Source organism: Sinocyclocheilus grahami, unplaced genomic scaffold (genome assembly GCF_001515645.1).
Source record: "Sinocyclocheilus grahami isolate Dianchi unplaced genomic scaffold, SAMN03320097.WGS_v1.1 scaffold1296.1, whole genome shotgun sequence".
NCBI lineage: Eukaryota > Metazoa > Chordata > Actinopteri > Cypriniformes > Cyprinidae > Sinocyclocheilus > Sinocyclocheilus grahami.
The window spans coordinates 193,050-205,596 of NW_015506475.1; the positions used below are offsets into that span (position 1 = coordinate 193,050).

General features: G+C 36.9%; 1 pseudogene; it reads left to right on the top strand.

Annotated features, from left to right (window-relative positions):
- The window catches only part of LOC107568961 (transferrin receptor protein 2-like), a 10,262-nt pseudogene extending 2,788 nt beyond the window's left edge, over nt 1–7,474 (top strand).
- Nucleotides 7,475–12,547: the final 5,073 nt, after the last annotated feature.

Genomic DNA, 12,547 nt, shown 5'->3' on the forward strand with positions numbered 1-12,547 from the left:
TTTATTAATTATAAGTGTTTTATTTAGATTTTTTTTATTTAGAAATTTATTTTATTTTTATGGTGTGATTTTTAGTAAGTAATATGCAAGTGTTTCATTTTAAAATAATTTAGTTTAATTCTGTAGTTTTTATGATTTAATTCATTATAAGTAAGTGTTTTATTTTGCTTTTTTATTTTTAAATAATTTATTTTATGACATTTTTTTATGATTTAATTAATTTTAGTAAGTGCTTTATTTTGATATATATATATATATATATATATATATATATATATATATATATATAATGATAATGTAGTTTAATTTACATTTTTATTTTTTAGTAATACATACATTTTAGTAATTATTATTATTGTATTATTGTGTTTCATTTTTATTTGTTTTCATTTTACAATTAATTTTAAGTTGACATTTTTATGATTTAATGTTTAGTAAGCAATTTAGTAATTTTAGTGATTATAATTAGTAATTAGAACATTTATTTGTTTCAGCTGGACATTTGTATGATTGAATTCATGTTTAGTAAGTGTTAATGTAAGGTCATGTGACCCCAGTGTTGTTATTTCAGACACTTGATTAATCCAGGGATATGTAGTGCTCTAGGATCAGTGTCGGTCTGGTCCACAGCGTTCCTGCTGGGATTCGTGGCGTTCCGGGGAATGTGTCGTCTGTGCGGGAACGATGGCGACCTGATTCCTCTGAGTGACGCGGCGGGAGCTCAACACTCGGCCGAGGGAGGCGTCATGTACACGGCAGAGCTCCGAGAGATGCTGAAGAAGTACCTGAAGGAGGAGAGGATGGAGAGCACACTCAGGTCAGCAGCTGCTGTTACTCACTGTTTATTACTCGAAGACTGCTTGAAAAATCATCTGTGTTCTATAAAGCACTATCGAAATAAAGGTGACTTGACTAAACATTGAATTAAAAAATGTCAAATAAATTGATATAAAAAAATTAATAAAAATATACATTAAAAAATATATTTTGAAATAAAAATTTTTTAATGATGTCAAAATGTAACATTCATTAAAAATTAAATCATACGCGTATAAAAAACATATTTTAAAAATAAAAACAAATAAAAACAAAACTAAAAATGTCTTAAATCACAAAAAAATGTCAAATTAAAATAATTTAAAAAAATACAAAAATAAAATAACTAAATAATAAAAATGCCCAATTTAAACAAATAAATTATTATAAAAAAGCTTTCTTTCTTTTTTTAATCAAAAAAAGTAACAAAATATTTTTAAATAATAAAATGTACTACAAATGATCAAGTATACAATTAAAATAAAACAAAATATCAAAATATAACACTTACTAAAAATTCAACCATAAAAATATAAAATTAAAATAAATAAATTTATTTTAAAATAAAAGCAAATCAAAATAGAACACTTACTAAACATTTCTGAAGTCATAAAAATGTCTAATTAACAAAACAAAAACTTGCTAAAAATTAAATCATAACATAGTATTTTAAAATAACAATATAAACACTAAAAATTAATTTAAATCGTAATGTCAAATTAAAATAAGTTTTTTAATTAAAACAATCTACAAAAAAAGCATACTAAAAATTTATTAAATCATGAAAATGTAAAATAAAAATGTTATTATTGTAAAAAAAAAAAAAAGCAATACCAATAATTTATTAAATATTAATGTTATAAATTTATAATAAAAAATTTAAAATAGAAACTATCAAAATAAAACCCCAAAGATAAAATATTTAATTTATTTCTAAATGAACGCAGGCGTGACCTTTGACCTTTGACCTGTGGCGGGGGTCCTGCTGGAGTTGATGTGTTGTGGTGTTTTCGCTCAGGCGTGTGAGTCGGGCGTCTCATCCTCCGGGGTCCTCAGAAGGAAACGCGGTGGCCAGAGAAATCCTGCAGAACCTGCAGAACCTGCGCATGGATCACACCTGGACCGACTCGCACTACGCCACGCTGCAGTTTCCCTCCAGGTGAGCGTCCGTCTGCCATTGGCCGAGCCAGCGTCGCTTCGGCCAATCACACGCCTGCCCTGCTCCCACAGGACGCAGCGGAACGCGCTCTGGTTGGTGGATTCCGAGGGGGCGGAGCTCGAGGAGATTCCATTGGATAGCGAGGGATACTGCGCCTACAGCGCCACGGGAACGGCCACGGTAACCACGGCGACCGCGCATAAACCAGTGCAGTGCATCAGTAGTGTGTTCTGAGTGTGTGTTGTTGCGCAGGGAGTGTGTGTCTCTCTGTGTGTGTGTGTGTGTGTGTGTGTGTCTTCAGTCAGCTGTCTGGTGCTGCTTGTCCGCGGGGTTGGCAGGGCCGTTTACCGTACGTTCATTGTGTTTTGGGGCCGGGCTTCACGGGGCCCAGCGAGCACAGGGTGAAGATGGCCGTCTATAACACCATGAAGCCAGTGCTGCTCAACAACATCTTCGCCTCCATCGAGGGCAAAGTCGAACCCGGTCAGACCGCCGGCGCACCGTATGAGATTAAGAGAGCAGTACATCAGCAGATGAGTATTAACCGGCGGTGTGTGTTCCTCTCAGATCACTATATCATCATCGGGGCCCAGAGGGACTCGTGGGGCCCCGGAGCCGTGAAGTCTGGAGTGGGAACGGCCCTCCTGATGGAGCTAGCCAGAACCTTCAGCAACATGGTGGAAAACGGTAAAGATATGATATTTTTACACTTGAGGACGTGACTTTATAATTCATAAATTAAATAAATTTTTCATTTATTTATTTAAATTTTATGTATTTTATTATGTTCTTCTTCAGTTTTTATTTTGTCTTTTTTCCCCACTACAAATATCTAAACATCCTTAAATCAAGACACATTTTCTGGAGGACAGTGACAGAAGATAATAAGTGTTGGTTTCCGAGAAACTGAGTTTTAAATTTAAGGGTTTATTTTTCTGACCCCATTGGCAGATATTGTTTCTTGTTTTTAAAGCATAAACTTGATTTCATTTTGCTGAATTTTGTTTTAGAAAACATGAAAACTCGTGCTGGCAATATACAGTGGGTACGGAAAGTATTCAGACCCCCTTAAATATTTCACTCTTTGTTATATTGCAGCCATTTGCTAAAATCATTTAAGTTAATTTTTTTTCCTCATTAATGTACACACAGCACCCCATATTGACAGAAAAACACAGAATTGTTGACATTTTTGCAGATTTATTAAAAAAGAATAATAAATACTAAACATAGAAAAACGAATTTTCTATATTTATCCTACATTCAAAGTCTGCAATTTTTGACAGAATCCCAGAAAAATAAAAAGGGAAAAACACAGAAATTGGGGAAAAAAATCTAACTGATTTCATGAGGGCCTAAATTAAAAAAGTAGTTTATTCAGGTATCAACACTTGATCTGAATAATCCCGCTGTTGTCTTCTGTAGAGCTGCTTTACTGCTGAAGTCGAGTTTGTTTCATAATTGATTAGTTTTACAACATTAACACTGTTATTTTCCTGTTTATTACTGTGAAGCTGCTTTGAATCCGTCTGTACGGTATAAAACACTATAGAAATAAATCTGGCTTGAATGTGGAGTTTGCTTGTAAACAAACAAGTTATGCTCTTTTTTTTATAAACATGTTGAAATCTTTTCCTTCCCCGTAATATTTTTGGCCGTTTCATACAGCTGTAAACCTGAACCGTAAGAATTATTCATTCTGAAATTCTCAGAATTAAAAAAAAGTTAACTCAAGCCTGCCCTCATTAACCCCTAACAGACATCCTTTGGCCTTGATAGATTTAATTACATTTATCCATTTATACATCTTTTTGAAAGTCAAGAGCATCCGCACCAGACATTGTAAAGAGATTGTACTGTATTTGTGAGGAAGCTTGCAAGAATTTGACTCTCACAAGCACACACACACACACACACACACACACTGATCTGTCTGATGGTCTTCAGGCTTTTACCCCAGACGCAGTTTGCTCTTCGTCAGCTGGGATGGAGGAGAGTTTGGGAATGTCGGTGCTACTGAGTGGCTGGAGGTCAGAACTGCACTCAGACATTCACAACAGATGATAGATAGATAGATAGATAGATAGATAGATAGATAGATAGATAGATCTGTCTGTTTCGACAGCAGAATAGCTCAACCCTCTGTGCGTGTGTGTGTCTCTGTGTTTGTCTCTCTCTCTCTTTCTGTGTGTGTGTCTCTGTGTTTGTGTCTCTCTGTGTGTGTGTGTGTGTCTCTCTCTCTCTCTGTGTGTGTGTGTGTCTCTCTCTCTCTGTGTGTGTGTCTGAGTGTGTCTCTGTGTTTGTGTCTCTCTCTGTGTGTGTGTGTGTCTCTCTCGCTCTGTGTGTGTGTCTGAGTGTGTCTCTGTGTTTGTGTCTCTCTCTGTGTGTGTGTGTGTGTCTCTCTCTCTCTGTGTGTGTGTGTGTGTGTGTGTGTCTCTCTCTCTCTGTTTGCTTGTAAACAAACAAGTTATGCTCTTTTTTTTATAAACATGTTGAAATCTTTTCCTTCCCCGTAATATTTTTGGCCGTTTCATACAGCTGTAAACCTGAACCGTAAGAATTATTCATTCTGAAATTCTCAGAATTAAAAAAAAGTTAACTCAAGCCTGCCCTCATTAACCCCTAACAGACATCCTTTGGCCTTGATAGATTTAATTACATTTATCCATTTATACATCTTTTTGAAAGTCAAGAGCATCCGCACCAGACATTGTAAAGAGATTGTACTGTATTTGTGAGGAAGCTTGCAAGAATTTGACTCTCACAAGCACACACACACACACACACACACACACTGATCTGTCTGATGGTCTTCAGGCTTTTACCCCAGACGCAGTTTGCTCTTCGTCAGCTGGGATGGAGGAGAGTTTGGGAATGTCGGTGCTACTGAGTGGCTGGGTGGCTGGAGTGCACTCAGACATTCACAACAGATGATAGATAGATAGATAGATAGATAGATAGATAGATAGATAGATAGATAGATAGATAGATAGATAGATAGACAGACATGTTGACTGTGTTGTTGGCATCAGTGTGACTCTCTGTATTTTCAGGGTTATCTGACCATGTTGCACCTGAAAGCTGTGGCGTATTTCAGTCTGGATCAGGCAATACTGGGTAACACAGACACACAGACACAGACACAGTCTCTCTCTCTCTGTGTGTGTGTGTGTGTGTAGGTGATGATATCCTCTCGGTCTACACCAGTCCTCCTACGATTTCATCGAAGGAGCCCTCAAACAAGTTTGTGTGTCTTACAGCTTCTTCTCACAGAGTTCTGTGGGGTTTCTGAAATTCTTGATTCTGATTCTTTCTGAAATGTTACAAACCAGAAACATGTGGTTTGAGAAGCACTGGCTGGGCTCAGTCAATAATCCCTGATGTCTCACGGTGAGTGTGTGTCTCAGGTGGAGCATCCCAAACACACGGGTCAGTCGATTCTGTCTCTGGTGCAGCGGCAGGGCGGCTGGAGGAACATGTGAGTCCCTGCGTTCAGATGAGTCTGCTCTCCTGAGGTTCGCTCTGATTCTCTTTCATCTGTCGTGCTTGTTTGTCTGCAGAGTGAAGCCGTTGTATCTGAACAGCGGTGCGTACAGTTTCACAGCGTTCGGAGGAGTTCCTGCCATGCAGCTGCATTTCACTGAAGTAAAGTGAACTCTGATGTCTAATTTTCAATTAAATGTCTATTAAAGTCGGTCAGAATCAGGTTTAAAATCAGTCACATGACATCTGTTACTTTTCTGAGCGCTGTTCATGATTGATTCTCATTCATAAATCACTTTGGATTAAAGCATATGTTAAATTAGGAAATGTAAATGTAAAGTGAGATTCCTGAGATGAATTTATCTGGAAATCTCTGGAATTAATGCACTACTTAAAACAATTTTTACTCAGAAATTGCAGAAGTAAATTTCACAAATAATTACTAAGAAATAGTAAGTAACACTGAATTAATTGTGAAATTTTGAAGTAGAAAGACTGAAATAGTCTTTTCTCTTAAAATGTACTCCAACAATCTTTATTTGGATAATAATTTTTACAGAGTGGATTTAAATAATCATACTTTAGTGTACAAATGTCTCCAAAACGCCAAAATGAGCCTGATTATGACTCATAGAAAACGTACCTGACTAAAACACAAAAATAAACATTTTGTGTTGATATTTTAAGTTTAAAAAATATATATTTTTCAGAAGAATTCATACTTTTATTCATCAAGGACGCATTAAATTGCTCAAAAGTGAGAGTAAAGACATTTATAATGTTAGAAAAGATTTCTATTTCAAATAAATGCTGTTCTTCTGAACTTTCTGTTCATCTGTGAATCCTGAAAAATAAAATGCATCAGTTTCCACAGAAATATTGTGCAGCACGACTGTGTTCAACATTGATAATAATCAGAAATGTTTCTTGAGCAGCAGATCAGCATATTATACTGATTTCTGAAGATCATGTGACACTGAAGACTGGAGGAATGATGCTGAAAATACAGCTGCGCATCACAGAAATACATTACAGTTTAACAGAGATTCACACAGAAAACAGCTGTTTTACATTACAATAATATTTTACAGTATTTTTGACCAAATAAATGCAGCCTTGGTGAGCAGAAGAGCCTTCTTTCAACTACATTACAAATCAGTGGTGTATGTGAGGAATAGTAGTGGTCTCTGTGTGTTCAGGAGGCTCGTTCATACCCGTTCGTCAACACTCAGCTGGACAGCGTGGGTCGGCTGCAGGAGCTTCTTCAGGGTCGTCTGGGGTCAGTGGGTCGAGCTGTAGCTGAGTTGGTGGGTCTGATGGTTCTCAGACTGTCGCATGATCAACTCCTGCCACTGGATGTCACCTGCTACAGCAACACAGTGCAGCAGCTCAGCTCCAAACTCAACCAGCACACCGCTCAGCTACAGGTACACACACACACACACACACACAGAGACACACACTGACACACACAGAGACACACACACACTCACACAAACACACGCGCACACACACACACACACTCACACAAACACGCGCACACACACACACACACTCACACAAACACACGCACACACACACACTCACTGACACACACACACACACACACACACACAGACACACTCACACAAACACATACTCACACACACACACACACTCACTCTCTCTCTCACACACACACACACACACACACACACACACTCACACAAACACACACTCACACACACACACACACTCTCTCTCTCACTCACACACACACACACACTCTCTCTCTCACTCACACACACACACAGGTATATGAGGACTGAACTGTACGCTCCAGTGTTTGAGCTGAGTGTCTCATCTCTCTTTCTCCGTCTGTCAGTCCCGTGGTTTGTCTCCGCAGTGGGTTTTCAGCGCTCGAGGTGATTACAGCAGAGCCGCCAAAAACCTGCACGAGGCCATAAAGAACAGCGACATTCAGGACGAGAGACTGGCCAGACTCTACAACACACGCATTATGAGGGTGAACTAACACACGCGTACATTATGACCTGTGATATATATAATATCAGAAACATAAAATAAAATAATCATTTTCTCACCTTCATGTCATTCCAAACTGCAGAGTGCTGTTTCTTATAATGCAGCAATTACCAAAATTTTTTTTGGCATCCGAACCGAATGTTTGTTTTTTTTTGATCCATGCCTTCTCAAAATTTGCAAGATTTTATCTCAAGTTATAAACCGCAATTGTGAGTTAACATCTCGCAATTCTGAAAAAAATATATAAAAACAGAATTGATAAAAAAAGTTGCAATTACCTTTATTTTTTTATTCCATACCTTCACAGAAATGCAAGTTAATATCTTGCAATTGTGAGTTATAAACTCGCAATAACACATTTGTTCTCAGAATTGTGAGTTTATATCCCGCTATTGCACATTTCATAATTCTGACTTTTTTCACTGAATTGAGAGGAGAAAAGTCTGAATTGTAAATAACTCGCAAGACAAAATCAGAATTGTGAGATTCGCAATTAGTTTTTTTCTTTTATCTCTTGTTCTCAGAAGTGCAAGTTTATTTTTAATAAACGTATAAACTCGAGTTAACAGGAAAAAGTCAGAATTGTGAGATTATAAATCGCAATTATTTTTTGTTTCATGCATTTTCAAAATTGCGACTTTACATCTCACAATTGTGCAACATCTTTATTGTGGCCAGCCTGAGGCGCACCTGTGCAATACACATGCTGTCTAATCAGCATCTTGATATGCCACACCTGTGAGGTGGATGGATTATTAAAGGAGAAGTGCTCACTAACACAGATTTAGACAGATTTGTGAACAATATTTGAGAGAAATAGGCCTTTTGTGTACATAGAAAAAGTCTTAGATCTTTGAGTTCAGCTCATGAAAAATGGGGGCAAAAACAAAAGTGTTGCGTTTATAATTTTGTTCAGTGCAGTTCTGACTTTTTTCTCTGAATTGAGGAGAAAAGTCTGAATTGTAAATAACTCGCAATTACAAGACAAAATTCGCAATTAGTTTTTTTCTTTTATCTCTTGTTCTCAGAAGTTATAAACTCGAGTTAACATTCTGAAAAAAGTCCAAATTGTGAGGAAAAAGTCAGAATTGTGAGATAAGTCGCAATTATTTTTTGTTTCATGCATTTTCAAAATTGCGACTTTATATCTCACAATTGTGCAACATCTCTCAATTCTGATTTTTTTTCCCCCTCAGAATTGCGAGGGAAAAGTCTAAATTGTTTTTATTTTTCTGTCTTCTCAGAATTGCACATTTATATCTTGCAGTTGCGAGTTATGAACTCACAATAAGACTTTTGTTCTCAAAATTGTAAGTTTATTTAAGAATTCAGTAGTGCGAGAAAAATCTGAACTGTGAGATAAAAAGTCGCAATTACTTTTTATTTTTTGTATTTCATGCATTTTCAGAATCACGACTTTAATCGTGCAACATCTCTCAATTCTGCTTTTTATTGCTCAGAATTGCTGGGAAGAAACTCGGAATTGGGAGATATAAAGTCAAAATTATGTTTTATTTTTATATTGCAATTGCGACTTTTGTTCTCAAAATTGCAAGTTTATATCTCAAGTTGAATTCAGTACTGCGAGAGAGAAAAAAAATATATATATATATATATATTCAGTGTTCCACTGATGGAAGAAAGTCACACAGGTTTGGATGGACATCTGCATGTAACCTGCTTGTGTTTGTTGCGCGCAGGTGGAGTACTACTGTCGCAGTACGTGTCGGTGGTGGAGACGCCGTTCCGTCACGTGTTTAGAGCTAATAGAGCATCTATTTATCAACTCGAATGTGCTCAATGCTTTTCTAGTGATGGTCTAGCGAGCGCTGGATATTATCTCCTCGTAAATTAATTGTTAATTAACAGTTATGATTGAGAAGAGATTCTTTTTTTGTTACCAAGTGATAATGAGACTCTTATGAATGTGAGCAGTAATTATCGAGAGCAGTGACTCTCATAATTATGACAGTCGTAGGCTACTGTCGTCCAATCAAGAAGCAGCATCTGCTATCAATCGACTCTGTGCTGTCACGTGACCTCAGTTTTACCTGTACTGTTATAGATCACGTGCACCAGTCTGATGTCAAACTCTGTTTACTGTATTGAGCAGATATTGATTAGATTCTTACGAATTTACGCACGTGCTGTATGGTGCACTTCAATAAAAACATGTTATACTTTTGTGTCAATTTCAGTCTTGTTTGAATTTTTCAGACGCATTTTAAGATGGTTTAGATCCTACCTGTTCGATCGCTAACATTTTTGTTCGTTTAAATAGGGAGTCATCTCAATTATCACCAGTGAAATATGGAGTGCCACAAGGATCTGTCCTAGGTCCTGTGTTATACTTTTGTGTCAATTTCAGTCTTGTTTGAATTTTTCAGACGCATTTTAAGATGGTTTAGATCCTACCTGTTCGATCGCTAACATTTTTGTTAGTTTAAATAGGGAGTCATCTCAATTATCACCAGTGAAATATGGAGTGCCACAAGGATCTGTCCTAGGTCCTCTGCTGTAAAATTTGTAATGTTTTTTAAAGAAAAGGGTTAGCATTTATTTGATCAGCAAAAGCAGTAAAATTGTGAAATATTTTTACTATTTAAAAGAACTGTGTTCTATGTGAATCTCTGTTAAACTGTAATTTATATCTGAGATCAAAGCTGTATTTTCAGCATCATTCCTCCAGTCTTCAGTGTCACATGATCTTCAGAAATCATAATAATATGCTGATTTGCTGCTCAAGAAACATTTGTTTTATATAAATAAATATACGCATGCGCAAACACACAGAAAGACGGGTCGGTTTCTGAGGCGAGGCGTTTACTTCACGACAGATTACCTTTATTAATGATGTTTTTCAAAACAATAACAGAAATTGAGGATTATATACACTTATGTAACATTAAAAACAGAATCCGGCTCTAGTAATACCGGTGTTCCTCAGATTTACATGAATGTACATATTGATATATAATATAGGCCTACATATTGAGTTTTTTTTTTGCATGTGATATTGAATTCAGATGAATGAATTAGGTTTATACGTTTCTAAAACAACATCTGTTATATTTAGCAGCCATTAAAATATTAAAATGACACAAAATTGAAACCAAACAGGCTATACTTAAAAACCAAACTATAAGATAAATTAAATTAAAAGGAGAAAACTGACTTAAAATGACATTTTTAACAATTATACAGTATAATAACGTTTAAAATGGCATGCAACGTTTATTTGTGTTACGTATTATTGTGGTTCTGATCTGATTCATTGGGTTCCTTCGGAGTCGTGATGCGAGTATGAATTATTTCTTGATTAATTTGCATGAAAGTTAAATATGAATTTGCATTAATTTTCTTCTCTGACTCCTGCGAGAGCTCCGCCCATCATGATGTCATATCCTGTGGAGAGAGAGGGATTTGTTTTTTTTAATATTGTAGCAGTAATATTTCAGATATTTTCATCTGACAGTCTGTGGGAATCAACACATCACAGATTATTGCAGCGTGAGCTGATCACGTGATTGACTGATGTCGCTCAGATCTGATCAAATCTTCCCTGACGGTTGTTCTTCATCTCCGCTGCTCTCCTCAATGTTCTGCTCGTCTTCACTCTCTTCATCAGCTCCGGCACTTTCATCACTTCCTCCTTCCTCACTGCTGTCTTCCTCTTCCTCCTCATCTCCTCCTTCCTTTTGTTCCCCATCCTGGCTCTCTCCATCACCCTCTTCCTCCTCATCTTCATTTCCTCCTTCCTCTTCCTCCTCTGCTTTCTTCTCTTCGTTGCTGTTTTCCTCACAGTCGCTCTGAAAAGCATCAGAAACTCAGATTTGACCTCGTTTTGTTTCTGATAGAGAAGCTAATGAAGGGAAAGCTGTTGAACAGCTTCAGCATTTCAGTCTCTGTTTGAAAGGCTAATCAATCGACGGGTTTGTGTTACAGGTACGTTTCGGTCCAATCAAATATCTTAGTTTGGAAACTGAGTTCTCAGTAAAATAGTCAGATTAGTGTGTGTGTGTGTGTGTGTGTGTGTGCGTGTGTTTGTGTGTGCGTAAGTTTGTGAGTGTGTGTGTCTGAGTGTGTGCTTGTGTGAGAGAGAGAGAGTGTGTGTGTGTGTGTGTGTGTGTGTGTGAGTGTGTGTGAGTGTGTGTGTGTGTGTGTATGTGTGTGTGTTTCATACCCCGTCGTCTTCTGAACTCTCTGATCTTGTTACCCTCCTCCGCTGCATCTATTTGTATCGACAAAAACAGTGATGTTCATTTAGCATCATGTCCTGATTTTACCCTCAAATACTAATAATATAACAAAAGAGACAAGTATGTACTACTTCAGTTCTTCTACTTCAATATTCCATATTCAATTCAGTGAGATTCACGTTTGTAAACTTGGGAGTATTTCTGATATTAGACTTTAAACTGCACTTCGTTTAACAGATCATTTTCTGGAAGAAAGTAAAATGGCCAAACACACTTACAGGCAGCGAGTGTCCGAACGCCAGAAGAACCAGAACCAGCAAAGCCATCTTCATCCTTACGTCACTGTACAAACAATCAAAGCAATTAATGAGGCATCTTCAGGGTTTCTGCGGGTCTTAAAGTCTTAATTCACCCTTTCGCAAATTAAGGCCTAAAAAAAAAGGAGCAGAAGGTCTTAAATTCATGAAGTCGTGGCATTAAATGTTGCATGCACTGCAAAAATGATCTTCCTCAGAGTTTTCCAGAGCAAACATCCTTAAATCAAGATACATTTACTTGAGATGCAAAATGAAGATATGAAGTCTTGTTTATGCTTAAAACAAGAAAAATATCTGCCAATGATTTTTTTAATATTGTTCTTGTTTTATCCATAAACTCACTTCATTTTGATCAATTTCTCAAAAAAGTCATTTTGCATCTCCAGAAAATGGATCTTGATTTAAGAATCTTTAGACATTTGCACTGGAACACAAGTTCAATTAATTCCTTAAACTTTCTCAACTTGATCCAAAAAAGGTCTTAAAAGTCTTAAAATGAGACTCTAATGAAGAGCAGGTGGTTGGTTCTTACCTGTGATCGACCCGAA